Source organism: Microtus pennsylvanicus, chromosome 3, assembly GCF_037038515.1.
Source record: "Microtus pennsylvanicus isolate mMicPen1 chromosome 3, mMicPen1.hap1, whole genome shotgun sequence".
NCBI lineage: Eukaryota > Metazoa > Chordata > Mammalia > Rodentia > Cricetidae > Microtus > Microtus pennsylvanicus.
The window spans coordinates 121,437,341-121,447,590 of record NC_134581.1 but is presented as its reverse complement, the minus strand read 5'-3'; the positions used below and the strand labels follow the sequence as shown (position 1 = coordinate 121,447,590).

The following is a 10,250-nucleotide window of genomic DNA, read 5'->3' as shown; positions in this document are numbered from 1 at the left end:
ACGTCCTTATCTTGCTCCTGATTATAAGGGAAATGTTTAGCATTTTTTCCTGTTTATTATAAAGCTGGTGTAGGTTTTTAAATGCAAGCTTTATTAAGTTTAAACGCGATCCCTTCTTTTTAACTTTCTGTCTCTGTCTCTGCCCCTGTCTCCTCCCCCTTTTGTTTGTGTGTTTGTTTCTATCTCTCTGTTTCTGACCTGCCTCTTTCTCCTCTAGTGTATATGTGTGTGTGTCTCTGCTCTGCCTCTTCCTCCTCTCATGTGTATGTATCTGTCTCTGTCTCACTGTCTCTGCCTCTCTCTGCCTTTATTACTGTGCCTGCATCTGCATGCGCATATACATATGTGTGTGAGAATGTGTGTGTGTGTGTGTGTGTGTGTGTGTGTGTGTGTAGAAGCATGTGCCTGTGTGTCCATATGTGGGGGCCTCAGGAAGGTACCGGATGCCTTTCTCTCTCACTCTGTCTTATTCCCTGAACCTGAAGTTTACCATTTGGTGGGGGTGGGGTAGGCGTGCTAGTGACCAGCAAGCTCTAGTGATCCACTTTTCTCTCCTTGCCAATGCTGTGGTTACAGGTGTATGTGCAGTCATGCTTGGGTATTTACGTGGGTTCTTGGAGCAGTCTTATCCACTAAGCCATCTCCCCGGCTTTAAATACGTTCCCTTTTCCCCAGATTTTCTTCTTTTAAGGGGAGAATACAATTGCAGTCCCCCACTACTTCAGATGATGTGCCCAAATGTCTCTTGTTTGGGGAAATTGCAGAGGTCAGCACACCTGGAGGGAAGTAGATAAGCCTTACCCTGGGAAAACCACCTTCTTGATCAAGGAATCTCTCCTGCCGTGCAAGTTTGCCTGTTCCAAGCTTCTTCTGAGCTTTTATATGATGTTGGACTCTGTCAAAAAGTCCTTTTTCTGCATCTATTGAGGTGATTGTGTAATTTTTCTGGGATATGTTTTCTAGACAACAATTGAGAAAATAAATGTCAGATACTGAACCAAGGTGGCTACTGCTATATCTTTTAAAAAGCAATTTGTTTATCTTTCCTCTTCTGTTCTTTCCTTCTTTGTTCAAGGCCAAATTTATATATTCTCCTTGGCTATCAGTTCTAGAATATCCAACAACTCTGTAAGCATCTTTTGATATTTTTCTTCTCATAAACTCCCATTTCTTTCCCTGTGTGTGTGTGTATATACATATCCATAAGCAAATCCATCAAAATCTTGCAAAATTATATATCTTGCCATGAAGTGTTACTAGAAAGAATTATTTCACTTTTGCTTGGTGGGTACAAGTCTGTAATCTCAGTTAGTCTGGTAGCTGAAGCAGAAGGATTGTACTTTTAAGGACTGTGGGAACTACAAGCCCTCTGCAAGCAATTACTTTTCCTGAAGGTGTGTGCCTGTGCCTGACTCTCTGGGTGTTGTCATCTTCTTCTTCTTCTTCTTCTTCTTCTTCTTCTTCTTCTTCTTCTTCTTCTTCTTCTTCTTCTTCTTCTTCTTCTTCTTCTTCTTCTTCTTCGTCTTTTTCCTCCTCCTCCTCCTCCTCCTCCTCCTCCTCCTCCTCCTCCTCCTCCTCCTCCTCCTCCTCCTCTTCTTCTTCTTCTTCTTCTTCTTCTTCTTCTTCTTCTTCTTCTTCTTCTTCTTCTTCTTCTTCTTCTTCATTACAATACTGTTTGTCCAATAGCTCAGGCATTTTTCTAGCTAGCTCTTATATCTTAAATTAACCCATTTCTATTATGGCTCATGGTTTGTTACCTCTTGCTTCTTGGGCAGCTACATGGTGTCTCCTTGACTCCGCCTATGACAGTCTACTTCTTAGAGACAGGTGTCTTCCTCCACTACCCTCCCCTCTGCTTCCATTACTCCCTCCCTTGTTTCCTTCTTTCCCTTTCCAAATGTGATTTATATAGTGTTTATTAAGGGAACATGAACGTTGACAATGTTGATTTGATTTGGAGATTGAGAAAAAGGAGAGAAAGGGTGAATGATTAGGCAAGTTTGTCCCGCTGGGGAAGGAGTGGAATAACAGTGAACAGCCCAGGAGATATGACTGGTTTAGTCCTTGACTGGGCACAGAATGCAGGAGTTACATTTGACTGCTTATCAGTTTATGATAATTGAGTGGCAGAGAGAAGATGAGGACTTCTTTGGTCTTTACCTGGTCATGCGTAATGATCAAATAGGTTACCTAATCAGAGCGAGCCAGGGCTACAGATCACAGAAAACAGTTTAGAACAAGATTCCTTTTCTTATACACATAGCTAACGAAGCATCGGTTTATAGGAAGGCGGTGGTACTATCTGAGGTTCAAATATGTGTAACAGTTGCAGTTCACACTTAAGATAATTTCATTTAAAATGATTTCTTCCTGTTTCAAAGGCCAGCTTATGCAGTATGCATTTAACCTTCTCAAAAGCCCATAGTAGGCCACATTGTTATCTCCACTTCACAGAGGACTCAACTGATAATAAGAAACCTAAGTGTCCGTTTTGACAGAGCAGAGATTGGCAGCTACTGACTTGGAACCAATACTTTTAATCTCTTGATGTTCTCTATAATATCCGTGCTTCTATAATTAGAGACTTAGGAAGTATATAACTGGTGGTATTGCCGCTCTTCCGAGTCTGAAAATGCCAGGTTGTTGTTGGTTTTGAGAAACAGTCAGATTTTCTTGTTTTGAATTCTTCTGTAAGTTCATTTAAATCCACAATTAGATTATTCTCTTAGCAAATGGAAGGGAACTTGGAGGAAAAGAGCCGAAGTTTCAGTGGTATAAAAACAGGCTTTTTGGAATGCTGTCTGTCCAGCACAGACAGTTCATGATAGAAGGCTCTCGATGCTGAGTTTAGTTTACTTGACATTGGCAGCGATGGGAGAAGATTAGAAAAGAGGAAAATGGATGTGAACGGACACAGAAACCCAGAAGACAGAACTCACTGAGGAAATGAGCAAGAAGATACTATCTGTGCAGTGGAGGAAGCACAGCTCCACATTGTGGATAGCAGTACAAACAGAAGCATTGCTAGGAAAGGGATCACAAAGAGTTTCAGAAGCTTAACTCCTTGTGGATGTTCTGCTTCTGAGACATATCAGTCATTTCAGAAGCCTGAGTCCTTCCTGCACAGACAGACTCTCGTGCTGGCCAGCCAGGGTTGCAGCCACTGTAACAGCAGTGCCTGTACTAAAGACTCCTCACTGCTCATGACCCCTGGCTCTATGCCAAGTCAGCTTCCGTGTGTTAACCCATTAACATGGTCACAGGTACTAGAAACCACCACCATTCCTCTTATAGGCATGACTACTCTATTTCTAAGGGTACCAGGCGTCTGTTGTGGCCAAACATCACACAGAACAATTCAAATGGAGGGGAGATACTTTTAGCCCACCCTTGCTGAGGATTCAGCCTTATGTGCTTGGAGAGAAAACCATGGTGGTGACATTGTGTGCCAGGGGCCCTTCCCTCCGTGGTGGTAGACAGAAAGCTGAGACAGAGAATAAAGAACGACAGCAGGGCAGATCCATCCCCTAATGACTTAGTCCCTAGTGGTATCCCTGTCCCTGTGACCTACTTCTTCCAACTAGAATCATCACCTGCCTCCCATCACATCCCAACAATGTCACTGTATTACCTATTCATTGAGAGGGATGAATCCATTTGTTAGGTCAGAGCTCTCAGAAGGCCGTCATGCCCCCAAAGACCTCAAATGAGCAATCAAACTCCTAAACCATGAGCCTTGTAGTCAAGTTACAACATAAGACTTCACAGCTGTTTGGGGCAGGTGTCCCCATTGGCAAGTCCAAAATTAGCTTTAGCTAGAATTTGCTTGTGCCACACAGGAGCTGGTACAGTGGGCAGTGTCGTTGCCAAATCCCCTTCGTGTTGGTTCCTGCTCCTAACTGGGTTTCATGGTGATATTCCCAATGCCTTAATATGAGCAAATCTTAGTCTCCTTAGCGCATAGGCCCCCACAGCCATTACAGCACTGAGTCACAGAAAAGGCACGTGTAAATTATATGCATTCCATATAATTATAAATTATGTCCAGGCTGCCCCCAAAGCAGCGGTCCCTGCTCTGGCAGGATTTTCATGAATCTACAGAGTGCCTCTAGGATCTGCTCACAACAGGGGAATTCAACTCCTGGCTCAGGTGACATGAATTAACTCCCTACCCTTACAGGTGGTGCACAGGCTGAGTGAGCTCCTTCAGCCTCCAGCAACACCAAGACTGAAAGAGCTTCTGAGTTCTTCCATACTGTTCTCCACAACACTGCCTGGGATCCAAGGCAACAGCTCTGTGCCTGGAGCACCAAAAGAGCTGGCTGGTGTCAACCTGATATGCTTTCTGAATTCAGTGGGGGACGGAGAGGGGACACTGCACCCTGTACGGGAGCAGTTCAACTACCCACAAGGGATTCTAGATGTCATAAGTCCCCTCCTAGATGGCCCAGAGGGCTCCTCCTACCCTCCTTCTACCTCTGATTCTACCCTTGTACCAAATTCCTCTTTCCCCTCTGTGCTGAGTGATTTCTTCCTGAAGTCTGTGGTCTAGCTGCCTACACCCTGGAGAACTCAGCTCCTAGCTCAAAGTTTTACCCAATTGTCTAAAACAAGACAGCAACATAGGACACATAGGACATTTCCTCTCACTATCACGCCAATCCCTCAAGCCCATCTTGTCCAGATCTCAGACAGAATCTTCTGCCCACCGGAGCTTTTCTTCTTTCCAGCAATAATTCTACCAACTCTAGGAACTACTGAGATATACTTGTCATCCTTCTGGGGACATGAACCCTTGGGTTTTTCAAGGAAACCATCAAATCCTCTGTTTTGGCTAAGAGCTTGCTGATCTTTCCATCGGCTAGCACAGTCCCCAACAGTCACCCCATCTTTCTGTCTGCTAGCACAGTCCCCAACAGTCACCCCATCTTTCAGTCTGCTAGCATAGTCCCTAATAGTCACCCCTACTTACACTTCTACCTCCACTCGGTAAAATTATACTTCTCATTTTTCTCCGTCTCTGAAATCCCCCTGGATAAGGAAACTCTATGTTTTTTCTATTTTTATTTATTTCTTTAATTTTCACGTGGTTGTATTCATGTGTGGGTAGAAGCACATACAGTTCATGTGAAAGCCCAAGGGAAGCCTTGAGTATTGGTCCTCTCTTCTCCATCTTGCTGATAAGAAACTTTCCAATCCCTGCTTTTGCTTTGTCCTTCCAGCCTGACGCCAGCCCCTCTATATTTAACAGAGCATCTGGCGCTTAGTAAGCAGGGCCAGGTATAATTACGGCAGTGCCTGTCCCTTATTCTTTCTGCTGGCATTGATTCGAAGTCTTCGTGTCTCCTTACTGTGTATTTAAGTCTCTGCTTCAACATAGTGCCTTATAATGAGAACAAACAGAACCAACTGGCAGTCATCCCCTTCCTGCTCTTTTGGTGGACGGGACAGTCTGGCAGGAAATCAGCCTCCTCAGCAGAACACAGAGACACACTGGCTGGAGCCTATCTGAGCTGCCTCCAGCTTAAAGTTGTTTTCCTGAAGTCACCCCAAGCGCAAACTGTGATCCACTTGACTGTGTGACTGGAGATGAGGAACTTCCCCCGCGATACCTTCTTTTACTCTCTACAACAGTGCAGTCGTAAAAGCCATCTTCTAGGGCTGGGTGAGCACCGAGATGGTGAGAAGGCACCAAGCTTTCCCAACACAATCTGCACATCAGGCGTTCTGTCTGCTTTCTATCACAGGCTGTCCTCAACAGCACATGTGTGGCCCTGTTGTCGATGGGGACTTTCATGTCAGTGGAGAAGGCGTTGACTCGCTCCTCTAGCCCGTGTTCAGACTACTTGAGAGGAATGGCTTAGCTGCACTGTGTGCTATTTCAGCTGGGAAGATGGGCCTGTTTCTTGGGTGGAAGAGCAAGGTGGTGCACGCTGCTGACTCTCGGCAGCTCTTCTGACTAATCACTATTTGTTGCACGGTGTATTAGTTGGCATAGGTTTTTATCCTATAGGAGAAGCATTTGTTTTTTAACTGAACAACCATGGCTTTCACAGAATTCACGTTTAGAAATCTCAAAATCAGAAGAGAAGCACTTCTAATTCTTCTCAAGTCTGCACTCTCACTGGGTTTTCATTTTAATATTCAACTGCTAACTGCAGCCCTTTGCGCCCCTGCATGAATACAACATACGCATTTCTCATTCATTTGAAATGAACCTCTAAAGAGTGTGATTTCATTCTTTCTAAAGGCTGAATGATGCTTCATTGTGTACATTGACTTTTACACATTTCCCAGATTTGCTTTATCCATTCTCCTGTTGAGATTATTTCCAGTTTCTGATTACGAAGGAATAAAGCAGCAATGAACACTGCTGAGCGAGTGTCCTGTAGTAAGGTGAAGAGCTAAGTATTACACTGACTATGTGTGGGAAAAAAGGCAATTTTTCTCTCGCTTTAAGTTGGCTTTGGGGTTGCTGTAAACTGCCTTTATTATATTGAAATATGTCCTTCATATCCCTGATCTTTTCAGGACTCTTATTATGAATGGGGTGTTGGATTTTTTCAAAAGCCTTTTCTGCATCTAATGAGATAATTATGTGTTTTGATCTTTCAGTGTATGTGTGTGTAGTGAATTACATTTGCTGATTATTTCATATATTGAACCATACTTGCATCTCTGGGATGAAACCTACTTAATCATGGTGCATGATCTTTTTGATGTGTTTTTGGACTTAATTTGCAAGTATTTTATTGAGTATTTTTGCATCTATGTCTTTAAGGGAAATTCATCTGTAATTCTCTTTATTGGGTCTTTTTGTGGTTTGAGTATCATGGTAACTGTGGCCTCATAAAATAAAACAGTTTGAGGAGTATTGGCATTAACTTTCTTTTGAAAGTCTGATAGAGTTTTGCACTAAAATTAGGGCTTTTTTTTTGGGATTGGGAGTCTTTTAATGAATGTTTCTATTTCCCTAGGGGTTATAGGTCTGTTTAAATTGCTTAACTTATACTGATTTAACTTTAGTTAGTGATACATATTGATAAAATTATCCATTTCTTTTAGATTTTTCCAGTTTGGTGGCATACAGGTTTTTAAAAGTACGTCCTTCTGGTTCTCTGGATTTCCTCCATGTCTGTTGTTATGCCCCCATTTTTCTTTCTAAGTTTGTTATCTTAGATACTCTTTCTCCATCTTTTAATTAGCTTGGATAAGGATTTGTCAACCTTACTGATTTTTTGAAAAGTCCCAATTCTGTTTCATTGTTTCTTTGTCAGTTTTTTTGTTTCTAAATATTTTACTTATTTCAGCCCTGAGTTATTTCTTACTGTCTACTCATTTTGGGTATGACTTCTTCCTCTTGTGCCAGAGTTTCCAGGTGTGATTTAAAGTTACTAGTATAAGATCTCTCCGTTTTCTACATAGGTGCTTAGAGCTATGAGCTTGCCTCTTAGATCCAGCTTCAACGTATCCCATAAGTTTGACTATTCTGTGTATTCATTTTAATTAAATTCTAGAAAGTCCTTAATTTCTGTCTTATCAGTTTTCCATTCAATGCTGAGTTGTTTAGTTTCGACGAGTCTGTAAGCTTTTTATATCTCTTGTTGCTGATATCCAGCTTTCGTCCATGGTGGTCAGATAGGATGCCGGATGGTAGTTCAGTTTTCTTGTACCTGCTGAGATTTGCTTTGTGTCTGAGAATGTGGTCCATTACGGAAGACGTTTCCGGATGTGCCAAGAAGAAGGTGAACCCTTCTGTGTTTGGGTGAAGTGCTCTGTAAATACCTGCTATGTCCATTTACTTTATAACATCCAGTCCTAGCATTTCTCTGTTTAGTTTTTGTCTAGATCATCTATCTGTTGATGAGAATGGGTGTTGAAGTCTCCCACTACTACCGTGTAGGGGACAATATGTGGCTTAAACTGTAGCAGTATATCTTTATAAACTTGAGTGCCCTCACGTTTGGTACATAGATGTTGAGAACCGCAAAGTCCTCCTGGTGGACTTTTCCCTTTGATAAGTGTGTGGTATCCCTCCCTATCTATTCTCATTAGTGTAGTTTAAAGTTTATTTTGTCAGATATTAAAATGGCTACAACAGCTTATTCTTGGACTTATTTTCATGGAATGTTTTTCCCATCCCTTTACCCTGAGGCAATGCCTATTCTTGATGTTGTGTGTTTTTTGGACTCAGCAGAATGGTGAATCCTTTTTTCACATCTGTTCTATTAGTCTGTGTTGTTTTATTGGGGGAATTGAGACCACTGATGTTGATAAATGTTAATGAGCAATGTTTGTTGATTTCTGTTATGGTGTTGTTGTTGTTGTTGTGGTGGTGGTGGTGGTGGTGGTGGTGGTGGTGGTGGTGGTGGTGGTGATTTTCTGATCTGGGATTAATTATTCCTTGCATTTTTTCAGTGAGGGGAATTTCTCTTCTAGTGAATAAGGCTAGGTTAGTAGATAAATACTGCTTAAATTTGGTTTTATCATGGAAAGTATTATTTCTCCATCTATTATGATTAGAAGTTTTGCTGTGTATTGTACTGTGGGCTGGCATCTGTGGTCTCTTTGAGTCTGTTGAACATCTGGCCAGACCCTTCTAGCTTTTACCGTCTCCATTGAAAATTCGGGTGCAGTTCTAAATGATCTGCCTTTATATGTTACTTGGTTTTTTTCCTCTTGCAGTTTTTAGTATTCCTTCTTTGTTCTGTATGTTTAGTCTTTTGCTTCTTACGTGGTGAGGGCATTTTCTTTTCTGGTCCAGTCTATCTGGTATTTTGTATGTTTCTTGTACTTCTATAGGCATCTCCCTCTTTAGGTTAGGGAAGTTTTCTACTATAATTTTGTTGAAAATACTTTCTGTAACTTTGGCCTGGGTTTCTTCTCCTTCCTATATTCCTATTATCCTTAGATTTGGTCTTTTCATAATGTTCCAGATTTTCTGAATGTTTTGTGCCAGGATTTTTTTATATTTAACATTTTCTTTGATGAGGGAGAGACTGAGGGGCTGGATTTGAGGGAGAGAAGAGGGAGGTGAAAACTTGCTGTTAGCCCACCTACCTACTTCTCTGGTTGGAATGGTCAAAGAGTCCCCAGAGAATGCCTGCTGGTGTTGGGGGCTAGGATAAAGCAATCAGCAGAGAGAAGGAAAGTTAAAGGAAAAGTTCTACATGGTCTACTCCAAGTTCTACATGTTGGAAATGGGGGCAGAGAAGAAGGGGAGGCTGAAGCAGGTAGTCTGCTATAGAGCTGGGGATGAGAGTGGAGGCTGGGATTTAGGAGAGGAGAGAGGGGTGGAGATCTACAGTTAGTCTACCGACTTCCATGGCAGGAGGACAACAGAGGGTCTTAAGTAAAGAAGTTTCATGACTCAGGGTAGTCCCAGATGACATGACTTCCCTAGTCCTCTGTCTTCTCCACTCAGTGGACTAATCTTTTCTCTATGACAATGTCACCAGCAGCTGTTTGTTTGACACATGCTACAGAGACAGAGGCAGCCTCTTCTAGATAAAATGTCACTTCATAGGTATGGTATTCAACTTTATTGTATTATAGTTTAGCTTAAGACAAGATCACATGCAGCATCATATGGCGTTAAACACAAGTTGTTGCAATTAGGTTAATTTGGGGACTCTGATGTCATAAACAAAGACAGTAGGTATAGCCTAAATACAACAGACTACCATCATTTATCCACTGGTAGCTCTTGGCCCCCTTGTGTTCTCTGATTCTGTTTCTTCATCAAAAGAGAATTCACTCAAGAAGTGATTGCTAGGATTTCAAAGCCAGTGTTTCATAAACTCATTATTTTAAATTATTCTAAAATTAAACACTATGCATAAATATGTGACTAACTGCCAAAAAGAAATGTGTGTATTCATGTTGGCCATCTTAAAAATAAATAATAATATATTCTCAGAAATAACACTTTTACACAATTTGTAGGAATTTTTCTATTTTTAATGTAAGCAATATTAATGGAATTATCCAGATGGCATTTCCTCTAGGAATTTAAAATGGAGTAAAAAGAAACTTGAACTAAGACTTAATAATTACTAGCCTCCATTGTTGTTTTATTTGGTTGCATTCATAAATCATTGTTGTTTTATTCAGTTGCATTCATAAATGTTAAAGCAAAAAGGCAAAGTGACAATCACCTAAAATTCTACTTAATTCTGTGTGACATCATCAATGACAGCATGCCAATCTGGTTTAGTCCCATTTCCTCAAAAGGATTGTTTCAACCAGTC

The 10,250-nt window shown here is 41.5% G+C and overlaps 1 non-coding gene across 1 annotated transcript; it reads right to left on the bottom strand.

Annotated features, from left to right (window-relative positions):
- Positions 1 to 688: 688 nt before the first annotated feature.
- Positions 689 to 852, bottom strand: LOC142847475 (U1 spliceosomal RNA). Its single transcript, XR_012910225.1, has one exon. It is a non-coding gene; the product is annotated as a U1 spliceosomal RNA (small nuclear RNA).
- Between the last annotated feature and the right edge of the window lie 9,398 nt (positions 853 to 10,250).